Source organism: Mustela erminea, chromosome 12 (genome assembly GCF_009829155.1).
Source record: "Mustela erminea isolate mMusErm1 chromosome 12, mMusErm1.Pri, whole genome shotgun sequence".
NCBI lineage: Eukaryota > Metazoa > Chordata > Mammalia > Carnivora > Mustelidae > Mustela > Mustela erminea.
In genome coordinates, this window is record NC_045625.1 from 31,588,476 (window position 1) to 31,595,436 (window position 6,961).

Sequence of the window (6,961 nt, forward strand, 5' to 3'; positions counted from 1 at the left end):
GCCTCCCTCCCTCCCCTACCCCCTCCCTCCTCCCCCCTACAGTGTCTGCTTTCTTTGGGTCTCTCCTGTTTGACTTTTCTAAGCAGGCGCCATCCAATGGGGCTGGTGATCAGGATCCAAGGAGGAGTTTCTCTGCTAGGCAGCCTTCAGCTCCAGCTGGTCCAATCAAAACAGCAGAACTTGTTCTGCTCAAAGCATAAAGCTTTGCAAGCCATAAAAAAATTGTGAAGAGGTTACTTTTCTCAGAAGGGAACTACATAACTGACGCCTTGGAAACTGTGCAAGGAAAAATAAGAGTGGGAACAGCTGATAAAACAAACAAGCAAACTGGAAATTTCTGACCAAGGTAGTAAGAAAGGAGGTAGGAAGAGGTCTTCAGAGTTTTTCCTATGACACTTACTGCCACCTTTTGCCTCTGTGCCTTTTGTTTTGATGCATGAGGTTGAAGTCAATACTTGGGGTGCCTGGGTGGCTCAGTGGGTTAAAGCCTCTGCCTTCAGCTCAGGTCGTGATCCCGGGGTCCTGGGATCGAGCCCCACATCGGGCTCTCTGCTCAGCAGGGAGCCTGCTTCCTCCTCTCTCTCTATTGCCTTCCTGCCTACTTGTGATCTCTCTGTCAAATAAATAAATAAAATATTTTTAAAAAAAAAAAGAAAGAAAGTCAATACTTGACTGTTTCCCCTACAAGAATGGCTATTTCATTGGCTTTGATTTAATATCTATTACTCGAAATACCACTGGCTTCTTTTGCCGTCTTGTTGTACCCAAATCTTACTTATCCTCTAAAGCCCAGTCCCAAGCCTAATGCCAGTCCATCACGAGCCTCCCTCGGGACCCCATGACCATGCTGCCCTCCCAACTGTCTGCGTTCTAGTTTACAACGACCCTCATCTCTGCCCACACCAGATTGTGGGTCTTCCCCTACACGGCTCCTCTCAACTCCTAACCATGAACCTCGTTTTCGGACCCTTTCCTCGCTTCCCCAATATCCACTAGCGCCCCCTCTAGAACCGAGGAGGACCTTACTGCAGGCAGAATAACAATTCATAGGTTACCTCACTTGGCGAAAGAGAATGGAGGTTTCAGAGACAATTCGGGTTCTAATCAGCTGGCCACAGACAGGGAGATTATCCTGGTGGGCCCAGACTAACCACATGAGTGCTTAAAAGTAAAAGAAGAGGCAGAGGAGAGGGTGGGCGTGATGGAATGTTACTCAGCCGGCCATCGGCCATCACAGGCCTTGAAAATGGAGGAAGGGGCTACGAGCTGAGAAATGCAGGCAGCCCCCCGACACTGGGAAAGGCAAGGAAATGGATTCTCCCCTGGAGAGTCTGGAAAGAACACAGCTCTGCCAACACCTTGATCTTAGCCCAGTGAGACCTGTGTCTGACTCTTGAATTACAGCACCATAAAACAATACACAGGTGTTGTTTTAAACCACCCGGTTTGTAGTGATTTCTTACCGAGGCCATAGAAAGCAAATACGAAGCCCAACTAATATTTGTGTAATTAACCAATTATAGTCATTGTTTAATCATTTTTTAATTTCTTTTTTTTTAAGATTTTATTTATTTATTTGACAGAGAGAGATCACAAGCAGGCAGAGAGGCAGGCAGAGAGAGAGGAGGAAGCAGGCTCCCTGCTGAGCAGAGAGCCCGATGCGGGCCTCGATCCCAGGACCCTGAGATCATGACCTGAGATCATGACCTGAGCCGAAGGCAGCGGCTTAACCCACTGAGCCACCCAGGCGCCCCATTTTTTAATTTCTAAAGCAGAATTACATCAACTCAAATTGCACAAGATCTCACACTTAGAAGACTTCTCTTTGTTTATGGAGATGAGCAGAAATATAAATCTTCTTTCTTTTCATTAAAACACGCATTCAGGGGCACCTGAATGACCCAGTCGGTTAAGCGGCTGCCTTTGGCTCAGATCATGATCCCAGGGTCCTGGGATTGAGCCCCACATCAGGCTCCCTGCTTGGGGGAGAGCCTGCTTCTTCCTCTCACTCTGCCTGCCACTCCCCCTGCTCATGGATGCTCTCTCTCTCTCTCAAATAAACAAAATCTTTAAAAATAAATAAATAAAATAGGGGCACCTGGGTGGCTCAGTGGGTTAAGCCTCTGCCTTCAGCTCAGGTCATGATCTCAGGGTCCTGGGATCAAGCCCCACATCGGGCTCTCTGCTCAGGGGGGAGCCTGCTTCCTCCTCTCTCTGCCTACCTCTCTGCCTACTTGTGATCTCTGTCAAATGAATAAACAAAATCTTTAAAAAATAATAAATAAATAAATAAATAAAATAAAAATAAAACACGCATTCAAAACAATATATATATTTTTATATGTTTAAGCAAAGAGGAAGGTCATATGTGACCTCACCAAGATGCAACCGCTTTCATTCTGTCTTCCTTTCCATCCCCAATCGTAGGCACATGTGATTTTACACTGAAATCACAGCAGTCATAGCAGAAATAGGATGGCATATTCTCTTACACTTGGTATTTTACAATAAATTTATCTCATAATTCGATGTGGTCCTCATAATTGTGAGTATAATCATTACCTGTGTTCCTTTAAGTTGGAATGCCAGAGTTTCCTTCCTTTCCTAGTCCATTGACCATAGGATTTTCTTCGGGTCTTTTTTCCTTACACTCAGAGAAAATACTGGAATTCGTTTTTGTCTTCCTTTAGCCTTTGGTTCTGTTGAGTTATCTGCACAGCTCGCTTTCCCAGTGGAGACACCTGGAAGAAAGGGTCTCCTTGGTAGGGATTTCTCTCGAGGGCTATCTCTAGGGAGATTCCAGGAAGGCCATCAGAGGTTGACCATCTTCACAATCGTTCTTGTCAGCATTTGGGGCATCTCATAGCTGTGTGTGTTGTGACTGCTTCGTTCGCCAGTCAGGATTAGCCTCCACTTGTTATTTCATTCCTTATATTTTTATTGCGCAAAAGACACTTCTGGCCTTTGTTCATTTACCTGTAGTAAGAACTTGATTGTTTTCTTATAAATACCACTTTAGAAAATGTAATTCTTAACTTTCCGTCAAAAGTATCTGCCTGTGTTTGGTCATCTGGCTTGCTCCTTAATTTTCTCTGTGAAGGGTTGGCTTTGTTTGTTTGTACAATTTTTTAGGAAAACCCAACCAAACCAAAACCCCAACAATGACAAAATGAAACTGGTTCTCTGTTATCTGAACTCTATGAAGCAAGCTAGGTGATTCCAAATAAATGGGAATATTTGAAGTGGGGTATTATATGAATAACCTGTTATGCAATTTTAATCTGATAACTTATTATATAATTTATACCATTAATAGCAACTTATTATTTTTGACAAAATTCCTGTAGCTTATTTAATTTTCTTTAATTTCCCAACAAAGCTATAATTGGAAAATGAGCAAAAAGCTCAAAATTAAATCGATTCAGGAAAAACTTACCTCTACTTCTGTCTGACAGCATTTTTTTTTCTGACTATAAAAACAGTGAATGTTTACTTTACAAAAATTAAAAATGACAGAAAGGAATTTAAAAATAAATTTATTTCAACTTTGATCTCTCATCATCCAGAAATAACTCGTGCTCCACTGAGGTGCCTTCTTTTTCGATCTTTTTTGCCCAATGTGTGTGCGGCTGTATCAAATTTTAATAAATTCTTGATTAGACCATTCTGCATCATATTATTTCGTGACCTGATTTTTTTTTTTTTCCTGGTGAGCATTTTCCTGTATCATTAAATACTTCTGAACCAACCATATAACTGACTAACAGTATCTCCGGGCTAATTAGGCTCTACCTTAGAAGCCGTCCGAACTCCTGAAGGAAGTCTTCACATTCCTGAGTAGAAGGATGAGTCCAGCTTTTCTGCCCCCGGTCCTGAGATCCAGTTCATGGAGGCTCCTGGGAGCAGCTGCCAACAGAAACAGTCACCTTGTGTGTGAGAACCAGAGCTCTCCTTGTGGAGAGGCCGCCCCATCCACCTCCTACAAGGCCTGGCACACTGTGTTCTAAGGCGCTACTTATTTTTAGAAGATGTTTTCCTCTTGTTTCTGCAGCTGTTTCTAATCACAAGCTTTGGGCACTCCATCCCAAAGAAACGCTGGCAGAGACAAAGGTGTAAAGAAGGAAAGGACAAGGCACTTGTCGGAACCATCTTTACACACCATATTTCCCGAAAGGGAACTTTTCCTCCGGAGAACAGCACGTTTATTACCTCTTTGTGACAAAAGAGCAGAGGATGCCCGGCCGGAGAGATGAGGCTGGAGTCCCCACACTGCCCCTGAGTTATCAGGGAAACCCCTTAACTGGACATCGATCTCCTCCTGGTTTAATAACAAATACACCGCTAACTGGGTTAGAGGATGAGGTAAAACTGCTTCGTAAATTGTAAGGACTATTTCCTGACCCTCAGTAGACAGTGAGAAGGAACTCCTGGGGCGTCCTTCTTCGGTCTCCACTTTTTATTCATTATTTGTGCTTTCACGGGTTATCAACAACAAGACAAACTCACCTGTAAGAACTCTCTGAGGAGATTCGATAATTCAGAAGGAATCAGGGGTTTGAGTGAAATTATGTTCAGAGCTGTACTACATCCCCAAATTTCGGTGGTTTAACACCATAAATGTCGTATGGCTCATGGGAACATCCAACACGGATGTTGCTGGTTGGCAAGGAGGCTTCCGACGACCTGGGCCCCTTCTACACTGTGGCTCTGTCCTCACCCTCTGGGGTTTCCGGATGTCCCACCTACAATCAGCAGATGAGGAAAATGGAAGGAAGGAGAAGGCACACGCCTACCTCTCAATCGTCACAGCCAGAAAGTGATACCCGTCATTCCGGTCATATCCCATTGGCAAGAATCCTTGTCATAGCACACTTTGATGGGAAAGAAGCTGGGAAACATAGCCTTGGTTTGCTGAGCAGCTAGCCAGCCAACCACATAGGTCAGTATAATTAATAGGAGGAAACCTATGCCAAGAAGAGATGCTAAGAGTGATCATTACCTAGAGTTCCAGGCTGAAAGTAAATGGCATGGTTCTCTTGGGCGTCCCTTGTAGTCTTGTTCACAGCACACTCCTACGCTTCTATAAGTATATGGTCTCACAGCATACTCGTATGGTCTTGTTTATGGGGATCTTCCGAGGAGGACTACCTTTGTTTATGCATTTATTCACTGATTCTTCATTCATTCAAAAAAGCATTGTGAGCAAGTAACCTAAACCCATGAAAAGCAGCACACTGGAGGCTTAGGGTTCTTCCATTGTCGTAGAAGATTCTGAAGTCCAGCTGCTGACTCAATTCTGGCCTCTACCTCTAAAGGTATGTGGCCTTGGGCAAGTTACCTATCCTCTCTGGGCTTCTGCTTTCTTATCTGTAAGCTGAGGCTGAGTGAGGGCATGCCTGGAACCCAGCGAGGGCCCTACCCAAGTAAGCTTTCTGACCGCCATCACCCTTTCTTCCATGCACCCCACGCTGCCCACCTCCACTAACCTCTGCTCCAATGCGCAGGTTGGGAAATGGGCAAAGAATTTGTTATTCAAATAAATAACTTTTCCTGAATGCACTAGCTGTGAAATCTGCCAGTGAGGATGTGAGAAGTGTGATTATTTCGATGATGGAAAATTGGAAAGAGAATGTTCTAAATCATGGCTTGCCAATCCTTTTCATACAAATATAATATTAATAGGTATCATTTATTAAATACCCACTTCTGTGAAAAACGCTAAACTGGGTCTTTATGTATTCCTTTTCATTTAATCCCCACGGTAACCCCGTGAAACAGGTGTTATTATCACTTTGCAGAAGGAACAGTAATAACAACGAAGATGAGGGTCAGAGGGGTTTGTGATCTGCCGAAAGTCACAGAGCTGGTAAACACCGTGAGTGAAGGATGGTCCAGCCCCAGGTCTATTCTCTGCCCACAGGACACACTGCTTCCCAGCTTCTTTTCACTGAAGGGGCTCTTTCTTGGGCAATGCAGGAAATAATCACAATATTCTCATGACACGTCACTGTTTTCAAATTCCATGCTGTCTTTTCATCCCATATCACCCCGTGATTCCGCAGGGAAGGGATTCCTTTCTGCCTCGGACACTGAGAAGAAACTGAGGCTCAGAAGGCCCCTCCACGTTTCATGAGGGACTAAAAAGACAGCAAGCATTTCCTGGACATGGGCTACCTACACGTATCCCACGGTGAGAAATGCTTGGTATACATTTTTCATTTGGTGTGCTTAAAAACACCGTGACCTGAGCACTTTCATTGTCTTCACTTTGCACACGCAGGGGCTGGCACTTCAGTATTAGAATCCTGAGCCAGCCCACTCGCATGCAGTAAAGACAACAAAATTCAACATGTTCCCAAGCTAAAGAGACGGAGAGATACTGTCTCCCACGCCCCTTGTCTGGAAAAAACAAAATGAAAACCAAATGCGTCTCTGTTCCCTAAGTATGCCCCAAGCATCTACTCTGTGACATAAGGCAGTGCCCAGGCAGAGAGGGACCTGTTCTTCTGGGGTGACAGCTTAGTGGGGAAAAAAACAGGTAATAAACAAGGAAAACAAACTGGGAGATACCCACCTAAAAAAAATCCAAGGGAACCAAGAGAAAACTACCAGAACTAATAAGAAAAAAAGTTAAAAACTATGGAGAGACACATCTATATGCTTATTCCAATAGCATCTCAATATACTAGTATTAATGGAATAATAATTTTAAAAGAACTCCTTTTACACAAAAACCATAAAATTCCTAGAAAACAAATATAATTTTTAAGTGTGCAATATCTATTTGGAGATAAAAATGACATAAGAACCTAGACAAATTAAGTTGTAAACCTATTGGGGGATATTTGGTATTGAAAATACCCTGATTTCCCCCACATTTATCTCTCAATGCCATTCTAGTCTAAATTCAACAGCATTTCTTATTTGGGTCTTATCCTACCAGATGTCAAAATGCATGGTA

The 6,961-nt window shown here is 43.5% G+C and overlaps 1 long non-coding RNA gene across 1 annotated transcript; it reads right to left on the bottom strand.

Moving 5' to 3' along the window:
- Positions 1-2,566: 2,566 nt before the first annotated feature.
- LOC116571025 lies at positions 2,567-6,760 on the bottom strand. Its single transcript, XR_004277655.1, has 3 exons — positions 4,507-6,760; positions 3,793-3,906; positions 2,567-2,976 (listed from the first exon to the last, which is right to left on the bottom strand). It is a non-coding gene; the product is annotated as an uncharacterized LOC116571025 (long non-coding RNA).
- Between the last annotated feature and the right edge of the window lie 201 nt (positions 6,761-6,961).